The sequence below is a fragment of the Mytilus trossulus genome, chromosome 9 (assembly GCF_036588685.1).
Source record: "Mytilus trossulus isolate FHL-02 chromosome 9, PNRI_Mtr1.1.1.hap1, whole genome shotgun sequence".
Classification (NCBI taxonomy): Eukaryota; Metazoa; Mollusca; class Bivalvia; order Mytilida; family Mytilidae; genus Mytilus; species Mytilus trossulus.
In genome coordinates, this window is record NC_086381.1 from 60563763 (window position 1) to 60588124 (window position 24362).

Below are 24362 nucleotides of genomic sequence, written 5' to 3' on the forward strand. Positions count from 1 at the left end.
ATGAATTTTTATTCGTATTTTTATTGAGTTATCTTCTTAATATTTTATTATCACTGGTTGAGAAGTAAATTCGACCTTTAGATTTCTTGGTTCAATTAAACCTACACAATGGATATCTTCACTTGAAATAAGAAATCGTTGTAAAATTCTAAAAAAAAAATAAAAAAATATTGTATTGTCTTCACTTTAAGTTCAGCTATTTGTAAAATCCAGGCAGGGGGTGATTCATGTATGTCTCAGAACTGCTTAAGTCTTTTATATAATAGGCAGCTAAGATGGAAAAAAAGTTTGCAAGCTTTTTTTTTAAATTTTGTTGAACGGTTGCTATGGAAACATGCAGCCATTTTTCAAAAGAAATTATGATGAAATCAGACATGAAAATTGGAAAATGTCTACTTTTTGGTTGCAGCAATTTTATGATAATGACAATTTCAAGAAAAAATAATTTCAACATATTATTAGGCATTATTTGAAGTTTATATTTTGATGTTGAGGTTGTGAATTAATTTTTTTTTATATAAGGCTAAAATGGTTTTTAAAAAGGTGCAAAAAATCTGTATTTTGACATTTTCTGAAAATAGCTTAAATATCATATTTTAAATCAATAAAAATTGACATTGAGCAGACAAGTTCATTATAAACTATGAAAAAAGTAAAAACACAAAAATACTGAAAAATTCAAAAAGGAAAATCAAAAATCAAAAGTCCAAACACATCAAACGAATGGATAACAACTGTCATATTCCTGACTTGGTACAGGCATTTTCTCATGTTTCTCAATGGTGGATTGAACCTGGTTTCATAGCAAGCTAAACCTCTCACTTGTATGACAGTCGCATCAAATTCCATTACATTGTCAACGATGTATGAACAAAACAAACATACTCAAAGATTACAAATGTCAAAAATAGGGTCACATCAGTCAATATTGTGTTATCTTAATATCACTATAAAAACAACAAATGTAACGAAGAAGCACAAAAAGGCATACATCAAATTTAACATACTCATTTTGCTTTTCTTTGACCACTTAATTTATCTATACAAAGTCTACCCGTAAAGGATAGAAGGATTTCATTGCTGGTGTAAAATTGCGCGTTAGAATTCGCACAGGTAGACATAAAAATAATTTTGTCGTTCAAAGTATGAGGGCATACATACATGCATCACTATATAAACAACAAATGTAACGAAGAAGAACAAAAAGGCATACATCAAATTTAACATACTCATTTTTCATTTCTTATATCACTTAATTTATCTATATAAAGTCTATCCGTAAAGGATAGAAGGTGTACATTGTTGGTGTAAAACTGCACGTTTGAAATTCGTACAGGTAGACATAAAAATAATTTTGTCGTTCAAAGTATAAAGGCATACATACATGCATAGTCACGAAAAGTTGATATAAAAAACAACAGACTCAACAGCAAATGTAATAATAATGAATAAAATAATGTGTGGTTCAAGGTATAATGGGATACATGCGAACAGTTTCACGTCAAATGTATAACATAATAAACAGACTTAACAGAAAAGTATTATTATAGAATAAAATAATTTTGTCATTCATAGTATTAGTTAAGCAGCTTACCACAAAAATCATGCAAATTGTGATACAAGCATGAAACTTTGTAAGAACATGCTTTAAGTGTATGTAATCATATTAGGGGGGTAGCCACGAAAAAAAATTCATCCGATCATGGCGGCCATCTTGGATTTTCGAAAATGAGGTCTTCACAGGAAAAAGACATCAAATTTATGGTTCGTTTTGCTTGTATTGTATCCAAAATGTTAAAAAATGGAGTAAATCATTGATAAATAAGATTAAGTATCACATTCGGTCAAATATCGGTCGATTACCCACTCCTGATTTTTTGAATATTCCGAATATGACTGTTTTATGACCCGAAAAATGTCAGTCGTTACATTCCACAAATCTTCAACTAATCTTCGCTTACTACATTAGGTACGATAGGTTATATGCCAATATAGGGCGCAATTTTATTCAAGTTAATCTTTTGAGAGTGTGTGTTCTCATTATTAATAATACGTGGCTCGGTACTTGTCTATCCACCGTTCCTTTTTTTAGTTGCGACGTTTTATTTTCAATTCTGATCGGATATTGATTTGAAGGTATTCTATCCCATTACTAACACAATTCTATAATAATAATGTTGTTATAATACATCAAATAACATAATTAGAAAAGTAATCTTGAACATTATACAATTTCTAGAATTTTACCTGTGACGTTTCTCTATATAGGGTAAATGTATTCAAGTTATAGACACACACTCTTCGTGCACTTCCCTTATAGTTGATAAGTTTCACTCGGGTCTTTTTTGCTGTTGCATTTATTTATTGCTCAGATGAGATTTGCGTTATTGTTCTATAAGTTCATTGTTGATTACTTTTGTTTATATAATAGTTACTTAGGTTTTGAAATGGCGAAAAGAATTGGCTTATCAGCTTCTTCAGCAGATAGTTGGAAACTAATTTGACGAAATGTTGTTTGTGTTAGGAGGTCACAACAGACCTACTGAAATCGTCAGACGAAGGATATACAATGTTAGGCAACAATATCCCTCTTTTTCATGATTTAAATGCCCTCCCTATCCCTCTTGATATTCGGCGATTAAACCACGGAGAGGGTATTGAAATCACAATGAAAAAAGAAAATGCCAAGTACCATAATTTGTGTAGGATAAAGTTCAATAATACTAAACTTGAGAGAGCCCAGAAACGCAATATGTCACCGATACCATCTGGAAGTTCTAGTGATTGTACGTCTCCTAAACTGTTAAGGTGTACTCCTCGTTCTAAAGATCAACAACAAAGTCCAGTTGAAAATGTGCGTCATTTGTGATAAAGAGTTACCATTATATGTCTGAAGAGAGGCAATGAAACTAAAACGAAGACTAGTGGATTGTGCAACAACTCTTCAGGATAAACAGCTGTTGACAAAGCTAAATATGGTGATGTTATAGCACAAGAGATGAAGTATCACCCGTCTTGTCTGGCAGCTGTATATAACAAAGAGAGATCAAAGAAGAGACAAACAGAGATCGAAAGCAGTTGCACATAGGAGGAAACTATAATAAAAGAAACTGCATTAGCTGAGCTGGTCACATACATTTTTGAAACTGCATTAGCTGAGCTGGTCACATACATTTTTGAAACTCGATTAGCAGACCTGGCACATCTGTACGAGGAAAGATTGGCACACCTTGGTTCTCCTCTGGCACAGGTACATTCTACTTGACCCAAGGACAATCTTGCAAAAGATGCCAGAATTAGAAGCACACACAAAGGGCAGAGATGTACTTTTTATGTTTGAAAAAGATATAGCGTTTGCTTGTGATTATAATTATTATTTCAACATGGGTTATGTACTTCTTACGATCGGTTACTGGAAATATCAACTCAACTAGGTGAAGTTGTTGTTGAACGTTATTTAAATGAAGGTGTGGTATGTCCGCCTTTATAAAAGGGCAAAGTGTTTACCATCGCTGCAGTCGACAACATAGGTCACAACTCAAACTTAACAACATCAAAATCATCTTTCCATGGGACCGGAATCTCTATTTGTCATGAATGATTATGGAAATCTATTTCTTGAGGATTCTGAAGATATTTACAAGATAGACAGTAAAGATATTGTACAAGCAGGCACAAGGAAACTGTCACAAATTAAACAAATTTGATGCAATCAGTCTGCTGACTTCAGAAACAGAATGCAGAACACGGCAAGCATTTATAAGCCTATCAAGAAAAAAAAGTTTCTGTTGTTCAGTCGCCAAACATAGAAAAGTTCATGTGTAACAAAAAACAAGCTTGACCTCGCCCGAGAAGATTGCAGTTTGTTTTCAAGGCTTTTCATATCCTGTCAAAGCAGACAATGTGACTTGGAAGAGTTTTTCAGCCACGAAAATCAGAAATTTCCTCCATCTTTATCTCAAAGTGGAAAAATTAGACGCTAAGGGCGATTTACCAAGAGAAGAACCTCAGACAGTAATAGTAGTTGTTGATGGTGCGGCTATGGTGAATTCAAAACCACCGCGTGGAACATACACTTTTGATGAAAACACAAAAGATGTGATTTTGCCGAACATAATCCACCTTACTTCAAAACATGCCAGAGTACATGGTATCTATGATATTTACATAGAAAAAGGTGTAAAAGCACAAACACGTAAAGCGATGGGTGCTTGATCCAGGAGGAAAGTTGTCGGCATCAGTAAGACTCCAAAAGCTTGGTCAAGCTTCGTTCGAGTGGACGAAAATGTAGCGGAATTGTTTTATGTCCTTGCCGACAAAATTTGCTCGATTCAATCTGACAAGATTATTTTTGTGACAAAAGGCAAAATTATTATGACAAATTCTGATAATGAACATGATGATCTCTGTCCGTGTAATCACGAAGGAGCAGACACAAGGATATTTGTTCATGTCAAAAGTGCAGCTGACAAAGGGTGTAAGTTTTCACTTTTAATCAGCTCAGACACGGATGTAGTGGTTTTGGCGATGTCTCTTTCAAAACACTTCAAGCAGAAAATTTTTGGGTTGCCTTTGGAAAGGGAAAAGACCTTGGATGATTGCCGATTCACGAAATGAATAATCATGCTCTTGGTCCTAAATCGGAAGCTTTGCATTTTTTCATGCATTTACTGGATGTGACACAGTCTCCGCTTTTCATGGAAAGCGGAAGAAATCGGCATGGCAGACGTGGGAAATATTTGATAATGTAACCGAGGTTTTTGAACTATTAAAAAAGAAGCCTGTATCGGTCAGTGACGCTGATATGGAGTTGATAGAGGCATTTGTTGTGGTTATGTACGACAGAACTACAACAACATTTGACATCAACGAATCCAGACGTGAACTGTTTGCACGCAAACAAAGACAGTATGACACCATACCACCAACTAGAGTTGCACTGCTTGAGCATATTAAACTAGCTACATACCAAGGTGGCCATGTATGGGTACAGGCAGTCATACAAATTCCACATCTACCTAGTCCTGGTGATTGGGGATTGGTTAAGGAGAACGCAGATGGAATGTGGATTCCCTTATTGGACACAATTAGCAGCAGTTGCTGCATCATTGCCAGGAGTTACACAAATATTGCTGCAAAAAAACTTGTTCTGGTAGATATAAGTGATACAAAGCTGGCTTTACATGTACAACATTGTGTTCGTGTAGCTGTTAAAACGAAATGCATCGGAAAATATCGTAGATTATCACACTTATCAATCCTCCAGCATGTCTAACATAATTACCGATATATCAAACGGAAATTTTATCGTATACCTGTACCACTATTATTTCAATCGAGAGTACGAACTTTTTCGACACAAACCGGAAGTGGTGATTTTTTTTTTACAATTGTTGTCTGTTTAACATATTTTCATATCATTTTATTGTTTTTCAAATAGTTTGCATGACAAATATAGCGTGTTTAATGATAAGGACAGTTTTTCAATCTTAAAGATTGAGCAAAACGATGTCAATTTTGAATTCAAGAAGGCCGCCGTGAAAAAAATCGAAAACATGTTGGCTACTCCTCTATTATGATAAAGTACTTCCTAATGAACGTCTATGCCAAATCTCTTGCTTTTATCACAATTTGCATGATATTGTTAAATTTCGGCACTAAGCCGCCCCACTATATGTCAAGGTCCATAAGTAAAAGTAAGATTTGTAAATGAAACAATTTTGCCGTTCAAAGTTTGATGTTTTTATATAACCACAGAGTCAATTCAAAAGAATATCTCAAAGACTGACTTAACAGTACAAGTAATATTAATAAAGACAAATAAAAGAATACTATAACACGTTATTAAGATGATAACCAACGTCAGTACGCAAAATCTATACTTTAAGACCATCTTGTATTATTTGCGAAGTTGATACGGAATATTTATCAACGAGGTCTGGGTATCTTCCGATGAACTTTTTTAGAAAAAGGACGAGACGTTCTTTGGCATACCCCTGGTTCATCAACTTTCTGCTCAGACACTGGTGACGTTTTACAAAGTCTGAATAGGAGCTGCAAATCTTGAATACCTAATAAGTTGGGAAATGTATATTCCATATGCAGGTGAAGTTGGTATATTACTACTAAGGTGGGGAAAATTGATAATTTCAAAATTAAAATCGTCTCGTTTGTCATAGATTCTGGTACTGAGATGACTGTGTATGTCAAATTCGAGGTATAAGTCTAAAAATGAGGCGGAGGAAGCCGTGTCTGTGGTCTCTTTAATTTCAAAGTTCTGGTGGGTATCTGATGTACAGTAGTTGTCGTTTGTTTATGTAATATACACGTGTTTCTCGTTTCTCGTTTTGTTTATATAGATTAGACCGTTGGTTTTCCCGTTTGAATGGTTTTACACTAGTAATTTTGGGGCCCTTTATAGCTTGTTGTTCGGTGTGAGCCAAGGCTCCGTGTTGAAGGCCGTACTTTAACATATAATGGTTTACTTTTTAAATTGTTATTTGGATGGAGAGTTGTCTCATTGGCACTCACACCACATCTTCCTATATCTATATTAATGGAACCCAATCAGAAAAGTTCGGATTGTTAATGGAAAGAACATCATCAATATATCTGAAAGTGAAATTAAATAACCTGGCTTCTTTGGTCTTCTTGTTTTTAACAAGTGTCTGAAGGAACTCCGATTCACATGAAAAAAAGAAGAGGTCGGCAAGGAGAGGCACACAGTTCGTTCCCATAGGAATGCCGACAATTTGTTGAAAAAGTCTACCTCCAAATTCAACAAATATGTTGTCAATAAGAAACTCTAGCATATTGATCACTTGTTCCTCTGTGTAGTAAGTTTTACACTTTTGTTCCTTATTAACAAAATATGCCTTATGGTATCCCTAAGTGATAAATATAGCGAATGCTTCCATTTTTATGATGAAAAGCATGGTGGATTATTTCTTTTAGACGGTTTTTCAATTTCACATGGGGAATGGTTGTATACAAGGTTGAAAAATCAAAAGTTTTAATAGAACTAATTTCAGAAAAAGATCGAGATTTAAAATAATCCAGAAGTTCTTTAGAGTTTTTAAGAATCCACATATGATTAATACCACTACGTGAGTAAACAGTTTCACAGTATATTTGAAGACCCTCTTTAACTGCGGACAGAATTTTAGTCAATCTAATGGACGATTATTTAGTAGAACAAGCAGATGAGCCGGCAAAGTACCGTTGTTTGTACGGAATTTTGTGAAGTTTAGGTATCCAATACAAACAAGGTAAGTCCTCCGATTTGTTTTTCAATGCAATGTTCATAGAAGCCATTTAGAAGGACTTATGAATCGTCAAAATCTCATCCTTGTCAAATGATATGTTTTTGTATGTGGGATTACTGAGTGCTCATTTATTCCTAATTCCTTTATAAGACACTCGTAGTAATACAATTTACATATAAAGACAATATAATTTGAAGCTTTGTCCGCAGGAACAACAACATACTTATCTTGAAGAGATGATAGACATTTTACAGCCTCTTTGTCACTGAAAATGGACTTGGGTCGATTTGCTTCTTAAAGTTGATACATTGAATTATAAAAAACCGGAAAACATCTGGGTTTTTTTTAAATTTTATGTAACCATGGCAACAAAAATTGGTAAAATTCATAAAAATGACAAAACACAATACACAAGTTCATTATCAAAATGTTTGCTATTTTTTTATATTAATGTAATTTAACAGACAATAAAACTTATGAGTTGTTTGAAAATGATAAAAAATATATAAACTTTAATTTAAGTGGCTGAAAGACCATAGCCATAAAAAAAAAAGCCCTAGCAACCGGTCTGAAATTGCTGATTTAATTCAGAATCAGCATCAAATACATGGTTTTCTAGGTATTAGATACATATAAATAATGGAGTTTGAATTAAATTTTTATACTAACAGTTAGATATTTAATTAACAATTGATCTGCTTTTTGTTACCATGGGAACAAAAAAGTTCAGATTTGATACAAACTATTTTGTACCTTATAATATCTGTTTTGCAGCCCTGTAAATGGATTTCTTTCAACAAGCAATCATATTTCTCTATATCTTTAACTCATATCTCTTGATTTCATGAAAGGGTCATTTGGTTATTGTAATAACTAAGTATGGCATAGACATTTTAGATGGAGAGACAGTTAATAATGTAGGACTGCTGTATTTGGTGCATGGTTTCCTTAAAAATTGTATTCCTGGATTTTTCTCAATATCTCAAAATTCAAATTTTATTTTTGTCTAGAATCGTAAAGGTAAACGGTACGTCTAAACACTGCTAAGGACTCCTTAGTGCACTAAAGACTTATATAATGCCACTAAAGACTAGAAGGAGTGCTGCTATATATTTTATTTTTACATGTTATGGTAAAGATAGATATTTAATGCAAAAAAAATCTAATTTTATAGAAAAAAATATTCATAAATAAATAAGATATTCAACATTATTTAGACGGTTCATTCCTCCTATTTCCACTTTTTTATAAAGCTTGTAAGAAAAGTTAGAATTTCATGTGGAAATAGGAGAAAAATTTATGCAAACAAAGGATTATCCTCACTCAACATTTAATTGGCCAATTTTTTTTTGGAATAGAAAATAGGTCATTTTGTATGTGTTTGGATTTTGTGTTTTTCATTGAAATAAAAATGAAAGAAATGGAATAAAATTGAGAATGGAAATTCTGAATAAATGAAAGAGATAGAAACACGATCATATAGCATAAACAAAATAAAGAAATGTAGCAAATTATCTTATATTTCTTTTATAACACAAATTCAAAAGTAAAGTCACACAAGCATTATAATATGAAACAAACAATACTTATATTGTAGCACACACATCAGAAGTCCACCGTATATAAGTCTCTTAAAGTTTTTTAATCTATCGCTGGCTTATTGTTTTCTAGCTTTAGTGGTTCTATTCAACGTGAATAAGGTGGGTGGATGCTTCGCCAAACTTTACTGTTGTTACTTCTTGGTGGAATATTAATGCTGCATAGTGAATCATGGTTGAGGCCTAGATTCCTCATGTTTCAGTAGTTTTATTTGTTTAAAATGTTTGGTCCCGGGTGCTGGAATGTTTCGTCGACTTGCTTTGCCATCCCTTTAGATGATGTGTAGTCTCAGTAAACCCAGTTTGCAAATGAACAGCGTATCAAACTTCAATTAGGTGAATTTTAAGCTAAACTTGATTGTTATAAAAACAATTTATAATTACTCAAAACATACATCTATTGAAAAAAACGTGTTTTTAAAAAGTGTGAATAGGAAGAAGACACCATTTAGACATGTGCCTGTTTTTCTTCGATAAGCGGAAAAAAATCAATGAACCGATTGACAGATACCAAATAACATAACAACAGTTACTGATTAAACAATCATGATCTTTTTATTTTAAGTAAATTTGTTTTCAACTAGTTTGATATCTGTTTACAAAGCCTTCATATGGTACTATGTGGTATGTGCTTTACTTACTGTTGAAGGTCGTAGGGTGACATATGGTTATTTATTTCTGTTTCAATTCGTTTTTTGTGAAGATTTGTCTCATAACATAAGTTTCACCCATGTTCGTCAGTACTTTAGTCGTCAGGAAGTTTGTTTCCATTTTCTAATTTTAGTTTGCCTCAACCAAATTTTATGAAACATAATATACACAATGCTTATTACAACAAAACAGAGATCAAGTTTGAATTTAGTTGATGTCAATTTAACTGTTCCCGAGTTATGTCCGTTTTGCGTGACTTTTCTTTGTATGATTCTTTAAAAATCGTTAAAACCGAGAACCAGATCAGTTTCATAGGCGGATCCTGGGGGGGGGGGGGGCTGCCCCCCTCTTTCGTGGGAATAATTTGGTTGCTTATATGGGGAATCACTGAAGTGTGACTGGAGCAGCCCCCCTTTATGTCAGTCAGTGCCCCCTTACAAAAAGTTCTGGATCAGCCACTGAGTTTAAAACTGTATAGTTTATCTTAAATGACCTGGTTGAGTGAAGAAAGGATTTGGTTCAGTAAGACTCCCTTTTGGCCCAAAAATATAGCAGTTTTAGGAAATTGTGAAAATTTAATACTTAAGCTATATTTTGAAAAGAAAAATGCTTTTTCTAAATACAAATGAGCTGTTTTTAAAAATACAATGCACAAATATCACGTTCTAGCATCATAACGTTATGCTAAATTACGGAAACCTTCAAAATTTTAGCATTTTGGTTAATCTATAGAATGATAGATGGTTTCCGTCTAAAATGAAAGTGGCCGCATTCGTGTTTATTCATAATATTGAAATGTAATTTGTATTTGGTGATAATACATAACATATATAAAAGTTGGGGATGAATACGTTTTTTTTTGCGTATTTGATAGATTTTTCATACATTTTTTGTAATTAAGCTTGAATCAGAGCATTTTTAATGAATAAATCAGTTAAAATCTTTCACTTAAACTAATCGAATCAATTGAATCTATCTCTTGAGTGTTAAAAAAGTGTCCAAAAACATTCGTTTGATGAACCTGAAATTTGAGGCCAAAATCGGCCCTTACCGATTCTACTCCTTTTTAAAAGGGACCATTTGACCTTTAAGGAAAACGTTTCTGGAGCCCTTTTTTCTGTCATACATACCATATAATATTTTTCGACTTTCATGTATTTATTTTTTATCATTTCTGTTAATACAAAAAAAGAAGATGTGGTATAATTGCCAAATTGAAACAACTCTTCACATACACGAGACCAAAATGAAACAACAACTATAGGTTATCATACAGCCTTCAACATCGAACAAAGCCCATGCCTCATAGTCAGCTATGAAAGGTCCCGAAATGACAATGTAAATCAATTCAAACAAGAAAACCTATTTACATTACAAAAAGTGAACGAAAAACAAATATGTAACACATAAACAGACGACAACTACTGAATTACATGCTCCTGACTTGGGACAGGCACATTCATAGAGAATGCGGCGGGGTTAAATTTTAACCCCGCCACATTCTCTATGTATGTGCCAGGCCCAATTTAACTTAAATATTTTAGCCTGTGTAATTTAACTTAAATATGTTAGCAGGATCCCAACTATACATTAATTAATCCTCAAGAAAATCTTTATATAGATAAATTAGTAATGATTGATGGTAGCTTACCTATCAAATAAATGGATTGGATAATTATTAAATGAATTGACATGACAATATTCTTTTGTAATTACAATTAATATTTGTATCGTCTCCGAAATACAAATACGACTAATGGTTAAAAGTAGAATAAAAGTAACAAAAAATTTAATGAAAACACAATCCTGTAGTTTGTTTTCAGTGCGAAAAAAATAAAACTAATGTTTTATGCTATGTACACACACACCCCATTGCTATCTGTAAAACTTACGAAGACATGTACACGATATTACTAGTATGTAGTCATGAATTCATTGGTGTCTTTTTTGTTTTATAACTTCTTTTCTGAATACAAACACGATAGGACGGGGATGTTCCTTTTCAACTCCATATTTTAGTATCATAAACTTGGTTTCCAAAGAAACATTAATCGATGACTGATTGGTGGTTTAGTGAATTGACTAACATAAGATATAACGCATGTTTCAACATAATATCGTAATAAAGTCATGGTAAAGCTAATACATTGTTATAGTGTCAAGAAAAATAAGAACGACACATTAGAAACTTTTGCATATTAAGAATGTACATGTACACCTTTGAGGAGTAAAAAATTTCTAAAATTAAACTTTTTTCTTAACCTTGATTTTTGGATTTATACGACTAAAACAATTTTTAGTGAAGAAAAAAGCATATGGTGGTGCGCTCCTTTTTTTTTGCTTCGGCCCTCTGAAAGTACCTAATTTTTATGGGTTTTTTTCATTTTTCAATTTTTACCCATTATTGGACTATTATTGTGAAAAAAATCACAGTTTTGCAATTAAACTTTTTTTCATACTCTAAATAAAGATGAAGTGGACCACTCTGAATAAATACGGCCCACAAAACAACTAAAGGTATGTGTTAATATAAGAAAGTTTTATCATATTTTCATACTTTTTCATGTCAAATTTACAATGTTGTCAATTTTGTAAAGTCTTGATTTTTCTCTCTAAAAAAACATATTACTTCAACTTCCTTGTTATAAATGATATTTCATATACATATACATATCTTAGATATTTGAAAAGCAAAAGTTATATTGGGTGTGTATGTTTGTGGTAAAATATTTTTTTGTACATGTACCCCTCACCCATTTATCTAAAGATTTCACAAAAAAAAAAGAATTGATAAGTGATGAAATTTGAAATTTTCATTACTCATGTTACTCAAAAACTTCTATTTGGAAGTACACAATTCTTTCAGAGAGCTAAATTTGATAATGATAATAATGAAATTCGTTGCTATTTTTCACTTGTATCACATGTTTTGGAAAAAATTACAGAGCGAGATTTCAATTAGACTGAATGAGACTGAAATGTCAAAAGAATACATCTTGAAGCGAGTTTATGCTTAACCTTCCTCAGTAACGTCTAGAGCCAAAAATGCTAAAAATAAGAATTAATACTAATGTAAGAACTGTAACAATTACAGATGATTATTACCCCTCCTCCCATTCCCCAACATAAAAATGAGACATAAACAATTGGAAAAATCCATCAGAGATGAATTAACAAGTATTATTATATTAAACCCCAACATCAATGAATTCTTCAATAGCCCGTCTATTGGTATAAGAGCAAAAATATTAACGATGCTCTACAATAATAAAAAGAATAAGAAAGAAATAAACTTGTCTAATTGGTCTGAAAAAGATGATTGGTTCAGAAAAATTATGTTCATAAATGTTTAATTCAGATTCAGTTTAAAAAATTTTATGAAGTATAAAGAAAAATATCCACATTAAGGTCAATCTTAACCAAATGAGCATGATTAATAGCACCAAAATCTATGAGACAATTTCAAAATTATTGCAAAATATTTGCTATACTATTACACTAATGATATATATATAAAAAAAGAAGATGTGGCTCTCTATAATTTTTGCTTCTTTTTCTGTCGTAATGTTGTACATGATGTTCTTCGTCCACTTTTTGCAATAATATCCTTTAAAAACGTTTTGAATCATAATTTTAACTTTTTGACCCACTATCTTAAAGCTGTGTTTATCAAATCGTTTGTTTCTATGTTTGTTGCATTGCCATTTGTGTGTTGTTGCACTGCCTACCTCTTCTTATTATTTATATGAATCGGAGTTCCTTCAGACACTTGTCAAAAACAAGAAGATCAAAGAAGCCAGGTTATTTGATTTCACTTTCAGATATACTGATGATGTTTCACATTAACAATTTAAACTGTTTTGAATGGAATCTATTAATATATCCCCCAGAACTAGACATTAGATAATAACAGACACGACGTTCTGCGCTTTATTGTTAGACTTAAATCTCTATATGAATTTGGTATCATCAGCTCAGGAGTCAGTATTGCGGAACTAACATGATTTAACAAACTTTACTAAACTTGTCCGTTTATAAATTTAAAAATTATTACAGCTAATTTCCTAATGCATGTAAAGCAAAACTTTGGTTGGTTTGCTTGCTTTGTTTGTATAATTGTTTATACACGCTTTGTAAATAAGATTGACAACTTTAAACAATATATATAAGCATAGTTTAACCTATATATATAATATTTGAATTTAATTGGGTGTTATCCTAATGATTGTACAATATAAAATAAAAGCAAGCAAGCTAACTTAAGTCTTGCTCGGCATCCTTAAGGAAATTAGCTGTAAGAAACTAAAGTTAAATAGTTATCAAAAGTACCAGGATTATAATTTAATACGCCAGACGCGCGTTTCGTCTACATAAGACTCATCAGTGACGCTCAGATCAAAATAGTTAAAAAGCCAAATAAATACGAAGTTGAAGAGAAAGTTAAAACTCCCTCATGCAAATTTGGCTTTAGATGAATTTGGCTATTCATTCTAGGTATTTTTCTTCAACGGTTTCGGTACTTATACATCTTCGAATTTCATTTGTTTGGCTTTGAGCGTTCCTGATGAAGGAAGATTCCAGAAAAGCGTTTCGGACGCAAGAAATTACTATTCGTGTTGATTTCAATTGTTGAACTATACAGTTATCTCAGTATCCGAAACTATGACAAACGGGACGATTTTAATTTTGAAATTATCAGTTTCCCCCACCTTAGAAGCAACAACCAGCTTCACCTGCATATGGGATATACATTTCCAAACTTATTTGTTATTTCAGATCTTGCAGCTCATACTCAGACTTAATGAAACATTACCAGTGTCTGAGCAGACATTTGATGAATCAGGGGTATGTCAATCGTGAAATTACGTCTCGTCCTTTTTTCTTATAAAGTTCATCGAAAGGTACCAAATATTCCATATCACTTCACAAATAATACACGATGGCATTGAAGTATTTATTCTGGGTAATAACGTCGTTTTATCATCTTAACACGTGTTATCAGTTTATCTGGTTATAGTTTTCATTTATTTGTCTTCAACAGTATTACTTTTACTGTTTACTGTTTAGTCTGGTTTTTTTGTTGTCCATTTAAGGTGACTCTGTAATTATGTATTCCTTCGTTGTGTTTCATTTGTACTAAAAGAGGGAAGAAAAATACCAGAGGGACAGTCAATCTCATAAATCGAAAAATAAACTGACAATGCCATCGCTATAAATGAAAAGGACAAACAGACAAACAATAGTACACATGACACAAGATAGAAAACTAAAGAATAAACAACACGAACCCCACCAGAAACTAAGAGTGATCTCAAGTGCTCAGGAAGGGAAAGCAGATCCTGCTCCACATGTGGCACCCGTCATGTTACTTATGGAATAACAAACCCGGTAAATAATCTAATTGGGCGGGTCACAAGGTAAGGTGATTGTAGTTACGACGTGAAGAAAATATCCGATATTATTTGTGCAACGGTTATTCCAAAACGACCAACCAACTCTTGATGGCGTCCGTAAATTTTACGAAGACATAATTTCAACTTTACCATTTTGAACTCTTGGTTTAATATGTTCCTTGTGATCAACAACCCTCTACAAGAAAATCATAATAGGAAATGCAAACACGCGAATATCGCATCAATTGGGAGATATATACACCGTATGCAGGTGCTGCTGGAATGTTGCTAGAAGAAATGGATAGTTTACAATTCGAAAGCTAATATTATCTCTTTTGTCGTAAAGTTTTATCTTCAATCGACCCTCATTGTCAAATTTTAGATGTAAGCCAAGATATGAGGCCGACGTAACTGTTTATGTTGTATCATTTATCTCTAGTTTATTAATGGGATAGATGCGTTCGACATAGTCACCAAATATTGAATTATTTAGTGAAAGAACATCACCTATATAGCGGAAAGTAGAGTTTAAAGGATATTGCTAACTTCTTATCTTTATTCCTACGAAGTTCCTGTATGAAGTCAATACAAAAAAAATTTAAAAAAAAAGAAGTCGACAATAAGAGGGCACAATTCGTTCATATTGGAATGAAGATAGTCTGTTCAAAAACACCTCCTCCGAACGTAACACATATGTTGTCAATGAAGAAATCAAGCATCTTGATCATGTCAGTTTCAGAGAATTTTTTATTTGAATCAGAGTGATCCTTTACAAAGCAGGATTTATCCCTGCCTAAGACAGGATCTTCGTTGGTCATTCTTTTTTTATTAAACAAAGCAATGACAACTCTTTCAATTTGTCTGTTAGTTTTATTTAGAATGTGAAATACTTGTATAAAGCGTAGAAAATTTGAAATGTTTTAATACTATTACAAGATGGAAGAGAGTCAGATTGTATGCACTATAAAAGATCTTTGAAATTTTTAAGTCTTTATATCTGATTCACACCACCTCTAGAATAAGCAGTATAATAATAACTTTAAAGCCCGTATTTGATTGCTGATAAAATTGATGTTAATAATTTAGAAAATAGTTTTGTGGAGCACATGGAAGACCTAGCAATATAGCGTTGTGTGTAAGGACGCGTACGCAGTTTTGGTGTCCAATACAGTGATGGAAGATCCAGTTCACCATCTTTGGTTGAAATTTCAAAGGAACATAGAACAGACCTATGATTATCCAGGATTTCCTCTTTTGTAAGTGTCGTGAGGGCATATGTTGGGTTTCAAAGTGAATTGTCAATACCTTATTCGTTTATCAAGCAGTTGATGTAACGAGTTTTACACACACACACACGATGTTCATTGGGGCTTTTTTCTGCGAGGACAACAACATATTTGTCATAAAGGTAGGATAAGTGTTTTGCAACATTAAGGTCTTTAAAGATTGACGTAGCATGTGCATTGATAGACCCGTTCCGTTTCTTAATTCTGATTTGTATCAACTACTTTACTGCCTAAAACCATTCGGAAAGAGTGTCTACTTATTCATGCTCACACTTAGCTTTGGACCTTTGTCCGTATGAATTTTTGTGTTTCTTTGAGACATATGACATCGTACTGTCATTATACATTCTATCATTGTGTTATTGTTCCATGATAATTGTTGTATTCTTGTCTTTCATTTTTGCTAATGTTTTGTTTATACCTTCTTTTGTATTCTTTGATGCATAATAAAAGTTCTCAACCTCAATTTTCAACTTTATTCGGAATGTTATAAGACAAAGAAGTCGAAACCGACATTATAAACGTATTCATATTCAATGCAATATAGTTTTAGCAATTTAAATGTCATAAATTATTTTCTTATAGCATTTATCAAAATAGATTTATCTCTTAAATAGTAAACAATTAGATTAAGAAAAAAATATAATTCTGAAAAATTAGTAATATTAATTTTGTTTAATGTTCGATTGACATTCGTAAAAAAAACCGGGGTTATAATTTTTTTATCGATTACACGGAATTTTTTAATCAGATTTTATTTCTAAATCTAATTGTTTGCCGTTAAAGAAATAAATCGCAATATTGATTTAAATTTGGTTAAATGACGTCTTTAATTAGCAAGCATAAAACAAATTTGTTTTGTGTAATATCGCCAAAAAAAGTTTATGGCACTGCAAGTGCTAACAATGATTTTTTTTATTGAATATGAATATTTCTATAATTTCGGATATGACTTCTTTTCTGTTCAAGGGATAAACTGAGCCGGGATCAAACTAACATATTTGAACACAAATCCCAAACATCTGTATCAAGCCTGTCAAGTGACAATGAGGTCATACTTCCTATTTCATAATATAAGCTACTGCAGTTGTATTGTCTGACTGCATACTAATATGCGACAACAAACTCATTCTAAAAGAAAAATACAGTCAACATTTCTAAGTAATCTATATGATGCGAGCTTCATCTATCACCAGCAAATTGATCTTTTAAATTTTAATCCAACCCAACAATCTTTTTCAAGCCCAAAACGTATTTGGAGTGATCGTATGAATTTTCAATTTTCTGATTCTACATTGTTAAAATTTCACTTATTGACTCTTGTTTGATAATAAAAAGTTTCTTTTAGTATGAAATCAATGACATATCGACCATTAATATACTTTGTTGATTTTTTTCTACCAAGAATTTTCAGATAAAATAAAAATTGAATGACTATATATCAATGGCAAAAAAATCATACGTTTGTCCTAGTGCTTGATTATTGATCCAAAATCGGAATTTTTATAATGCAAAGTCAGTTTGCCAAAAGCCACATGGAATAACACTGAACAACATTATCTTCTTGATTAATTCAAAGGGATATGCATTGAGGCAATAACATACATTTTCCGTTTTGAATAACATGTATTGAATATTTTCAAGAGACAGTCTATGTTAACTACATCGGATATTATCGCTTTCAAACAAAAAAAGATTGCCTGAATTCGTATAATTATATAGCTGTTACCAAACGAAGAGTAACTTATTTTTGTTGATACAGTTGTTACTAAACGTTTACATTTATGACCGACTAACCATGCCTTTCAATATGCATGATGATATAATTTGCAAAATATAATTTTAAGATTATGATTAAAAAAACAGCTAACCCTGAATTTTCAAATATTATCTATAGATGAACTATGGTCGTCTGAAAACCAGAAGGATATTTCCGGTCCTATTCGGCGTAGTCGAAATAATTAAACTCTGTCTACTATTGTATTCCTAGTAAACACAACGGTTATGACATAAACTTATTCTCATTTTACTTGACCAACAAAAAAAATTTACAACTTGTTTTAGGAATTTTGGTCCTCAATGCTCTTCAACTTTGTACTTTATTTCGCTTTTAACTTTTTTGGATTCGAGCGTCACTGATGAGTCTTTTGTAGACGAAACGCGCGTCTAGCGTATACTAAATTTAGTCCTGGTATCTATGATGAGTTAATTTACAACCACTGAGTCGATGCCACTGCTGGTGGAAATTTATTTCCCCGAGGGTATCACAAGCCCAGTAGTCAGCACGTTTGTGCTGACATGAATTGTCATTGATATTGTTATACTAAGTATTTATAAATTTACTGTTTACAAATTTTTGAATTTTTTGAAATACTAAGGCTTTTCTACCTCAGGCATAGATAACCTTAGCTGTAGTTGGCACAACTTTTAGAAATGTTGGTCCCCAATGCTCTTCAACTTTGTATTTTTGTCGGCCTTTTAACTTTTTTGGATTTGAGCGTCACTGATGAGTGTTTTGTAGACGAAACGCGCGTCTGGCGTATACTAGATTTAGTCCTGGTATCTATGATGAGTTTATTTAGTATCATGAGATGGAAAATTGTTACAGTTAAATTTCAAGGCAAAATTACGAAAAAAACCTTGAGTTTGAATCTGAAATTAGAATTGTGGAAATGTGAAAGTATGTCAATTTTTGAAAGGTCTACTTAAATAACAGTAAGTTCAAAATCGATATACTTTTTTCGACATATCTTTTACAACAGTTTGTGCTCCAAAAAAGATAATATATATTTATTTGTTCTCGATAAAAGTTGTCAATTGCAACACCTAGAAATATTTATTCTTTTTGGGGCTTTCTTTCATTTTGGCTGTACTTATTATCAGTCATCTCAAAACTGAAATCTTATTGGTGGATTCTTAATTTTAGGTTCTTAATACTCTTATTTTTTTTATTTTCTTAATTTATTTTAGCGTTAGTAAGGAGTCTTTTTAAGATGACAAGCAACTATTTGTTGGCTCGGTAACTATAATGGATTTAGTCATCAAGTTTTTTCATTTCTAATGTGATATAAACTTTTGGAATCGTGGGGACTCAATGATGTTCACTTTCGTACGTTGTTTGACATGATTTTTATATAAGGTTTTTTTGCAACAAAATTTTAACAATAAACAACAGTAATTTAATAAATGTATAGACGAAAACAATGAACGTAAAGAAAAAAACCAAGAAGATACAAAAATTCAATAGAAAGAATTCCAACCTAAAAAAATCAAATCAACAATCCTCATACAAACAAAAACAAATATAATAAAACGAGTTTACAAAAGTTCACAGACCATAATATTTTGAAAATGAAATAAAGGTCAACAGTAACATAAAAAAACAAATTCACCAAAAGTCATACAAAAAATAACATTCAACAATGCTAGATATAAACATATTGAAGACAAAAATCCAATAACACTAAGATGGAAATGTGTAGTAAATATTACAAATATCATAGTCCAGTAAAACCTGTATAAACCGGCCCGCTATGGGACTAAGAAAAGAGGCCTGTTTGGAGAGTGGGTCGGTCTATTTTAGTTTTCTGATTTATCTGAAGTGGAGGCTTGTGCGTCGGATTTTTATAATGCAATAGGTTCTTATCCAATTAATTACTATATACACTATATATGTACTACGTGTAAGAACAAAATTTCAGAAAATAAATGTATTTAATGATAAATAAAACCGTGATTTGTGTACAATTATTTAAACATAAACAAGTCAAGTGTTCTCAGCTTTTTAACCATTTTGCTACATACGATAGTGTCTTCAATCATTGTTTTCATTGGTATAGAAAATTTTTAAATTCGGGAGTCTTTCAAATTTGAAAAGTAAATCATTCAACTTATGTTTATTAACATATACTCGTATAAAAAAAAATCCGCACCGGGAGCATCCATCTCAGGCTTGTCAACTTCACTTTCAGTATCACTGAATCAACTCCGTCAAATGTTTTCTCCGTAGCTTCCTCAAACGCGAGCATTTCATTGAACGAAATATCATCATTGCTGGAAAATCATCCCCATTAAATCCGAAAGTGGAATGTCATCATCCGGGTCTTCTTCATTGTCAGAGTCAATATTTTTATCGGGGTTCACAACGGGGAATCCAAAATTGCGAAAACATGAAGCGATTGTTGAATTCTTCTGTATTACCCCAAGATTTATCAATCCAATGTACAGCATCGAGAATATTAATTTCTTTTGTCACAGAAGTGTTGTCAGTGCAATCTTTTAAATGGCATATTTTATATATTTGTATTTGTATTATTTCAAAAAAAGGTACACAAAACGTCTGCAATGTGAAACATTTTCAGACCGACCTTCAAAAATCTGACATAGAATTAATTTTTCCAAACAACAAACACGAGTGGACCATGCACACATATGCATTATATACCATCTATGTGGAACAAGATATCAAACATTGATTTACAGTTACATTCTTTCTGAAATCAAAAATTATTGTCGGAAACAGAACCGTGATATTGTTAACCAATAAATGATTGTATGACAATAATTGTTAGACGGTTCAAACTTTATTTTATCTTATTGCATTTGAAATGCAACTTCTAACTATTATGACAGTCATAATTCAATGACCTGAATTTGATTATAACTAACCAATCATTGAATTGATCGATTATCATATAGCTCATCATGAATTGAAACCTCCAAAGGTGAAAATTTAAAACTTTGATTCTGATTTATATTCTCAATATCTACATGATCTAATGGTCTACATTCTTGGTATTTTCTTTGTCCCATACTTTTTATATTTCAGTCTGAAATATCTCTAAAGACAACTTATCGATATTACAGTGATAAGAATCGAATGAGAGGTTTTCATAACATCATTTAATGTATAACAATAACGCCCGAATTTAAAAATGACTGTCAATAATGAATATTTTCGAAATAACCAATTTAATAGAGAGTCTAATAGTTGAGATATATAAACCTCATAAGATAGTGAAACAAACCATCCCCTCAAGTGACTATAGTTATGCCATTAGGTTATGTTTCGTTGTCTCCAGATGGTATAATATGAAATTCTCCCTATACTTTGTCGTTATGCATATGGTTTAAATAAAAAAATTCAACTCGTTCGCATTACTGATGATTCACAGATGTTGTGTGTCAAAACTGGAATGTTCTTTAAGAATCAAAGTTATGCTTAACATGCTTAATGTTTCCATATTTTTTTCATTGTTGATATTTCACAGTAGAAAATGTATTGAGTTCATCTTTTTTTTTTTGTATTATTCAATATAATAATATTGACCTGTTTATATTTTCATAAGTATTTCGTATACTACACTTTACTGAATCACTTTAGAATCGCAACACTCATTTCGTTGATTTGTTTTACCAAATCATGTTTGATTCTCATACAACTACTAACCATGCTAGTAATAGTTCTTTCTCTTTCGAACATCAACAAAAAATTAATATTTGACTTACCTATGGTTATTTAACATACCGAATTATTAAGATCGTACAAATTTAAGAAAGCGAAATTTCGAGCCAAAAAAAAAAAATTTTTGTTTTCTTTGTGAAACCAAGGAATTGTATATTTAAAAGGATTGTAAACGCGGCCGACTTCAAAGAAAATTTTATTATGCATCTCTGACTTAGACCGTGTGGTAATTACACCCCATCGCACTAACAGGGTCATTACTTATCTGGTAGAGGTTATCGAACGTGGTCATTCAATCGACACTAGTTATCTCACTTGACAATGTTTGTTTTTTTTCTTTCTTGAGCATGTTTTTGTAATAAAAAAATAATGAACTTCTGAGTGGAATTTGTTTCAATTTGTTTGGTGTAGACTAAATCATAATTGATTTTTTTAGAAGATAATTCGAAATACATATTTTATTGTAAAGTAATGATACTTACATTGTACAAGTTGCATTGTGCAGTACGAACGTGGTATAGTAAGTGATAAATCATGAAACAAAAAACTAAATAAATCCAACCAAAAAGTATTTAAAAAAAAACAACCACATGCAAAGTTACTTATAAAAAACTTTATATTTTAGTTTTTCATCTTAATATTTCATGAAGGTATGTCACAATCAGATGATATCGGACATTTTACGAGCCTAAATACAAATAAAAAGAAAGGTAAAGTTTATTTAAAACATGTAACTAAATGACTTTTCATTTGTGAAATATGACTGATAAAGAAAGAAGTTAATAAATCAAAATGGAAGAAAGATAAAACGGTAAACAACTGCAGTATATTATCTAGATAAAAGAACCTAGATTACAGGTGTTATAATAATAAATGGCATGGTATGTTCCAATCTGCAGGTATGATATTTCATGTATCAATGATAAGCTAATGTGTGTCTTACATACACTACAAACTGCTCAGAGTCTGAATTGACCAGTTTTTGTGCTCGACCAGTAAAATCGAGCACACATTTAACTCGACTTTTCTCGACATTGTCTCGACTGGACTTAACTGTACTTAAAGACCGGGGCTAGGGTATAAAAGGGAGACAATTTTTGAAAGCATGGATATATTCAAATTTAAGGCAGGGTTTAGGTCTAAGGAACATTTTTTAATATTTCTTATGAATTAATTACTTTTTTTGCAAAAAAAAATGTGCAGAGGTGGGAACATAAAAAATAAATATTTATAGCCAAACAGATTGAAAAAATTCTTATTAATAATTAAAATATTTTAAAATGAAATTCTGAGGTGCAATATTTTTCAAATTCAAATCTTGTGATTGACAGATGAGGAGGAGATACCCATGGCAACAGCTTGTTTATATTTACACAGGAAGTAGTGTGAAACATGTGAATACATTCATGTCTAGATAAATTATATACTGCATGCATTAATGTACTGATAATCCACTTACCTATCAACATGGGAAGTATTATTATCCTAGACAGTGTATCAAGAAATCCACAGAATGTGTATTTTACACCACAAGAACTATATAAAATCAGTATAAGTTTCAATTTCACAGATTAAACATGTTTTCACTTTTTCAGTATTTTTAAGAATAAAATGTTTGATGAGGTCTGGATTTAAAACAAAACTAGGTACCTAAAAGAATATTAATTTTAAAAATTTTCACTTGGCAATTTTTATTCCCATAGGTGGCCCATGTATGGGATGTTATCAGGATTTGGGTGCCAGTTTCGCACAAGTTTCAATACACAATTTGGCATTATATCTCGTTTATGCCAGATAAAATTTTTGAATTTTGGATCACGCGCCAAGGCTTGTAATTTTCTCTCCTGATATCTATCATCTCTCCAAACATCTCTATGGTACAGCATTGTCCAAAAATATTTATATTTTTCCTTTCTCAAACTGTTATTTCTCCTGTGTCTTTGCTGACCCTCCGTCTCCCACCACATTTGTATGTTGCTTTCATCAGTGATACATGGTTTACACAAGCAGAAAGGACATTCATCTCTATCTTCATTTTGCTGGATAACAAATCTGTTTACTTCTGTGTCCTCATTTGCATTGTCATCATTTTCAAGTATTTCATCAGTTTGGGTTGATTCATTCACACAAGTTGCTTGCTCACTATTTAATTCATTCACATCCCAGTTATAATATCCAAACAAACTAAGAATTGTTTCTTTCTGTTCTTCATTTACAAAAAGTGATAATTGTGTGCCCTCATTTGACATATTTGCAGAGAGGACTACACTTCTGTGTAGAAACTTGTGTAATACAACTTTCCCTCCAAATTTTTTATCTAAGATTTATGGTCAGTATCATGTTCTATCACATGGCATTGAGGAATTTCTAAGACCTTCTATTTGTTCTATTTATTTTGTGTGTAGGACAGCTGATATTCCCCACACATAATAAAAATCAGACTTTTATCTGTAACTTTTACATGAAGAAATTAATCAACCAATTTAAAAGACAAATAATAGGTTCTGTCATGCTGAGATTCCTGTAGCTAGTTTTATGTAGCATTTTACTTAGGGGTCAGTACAGGATACATTAATTAATTAATTCTGTTCTTTTATCTTTTTCTTGAAATAATTCATAAATTTTTAATATTACAATTATAATTTATATCCTTTTTATTGAAAGATAGAGGGAAAGTTAAAAAAATAAATTTCAATAAGTAAATA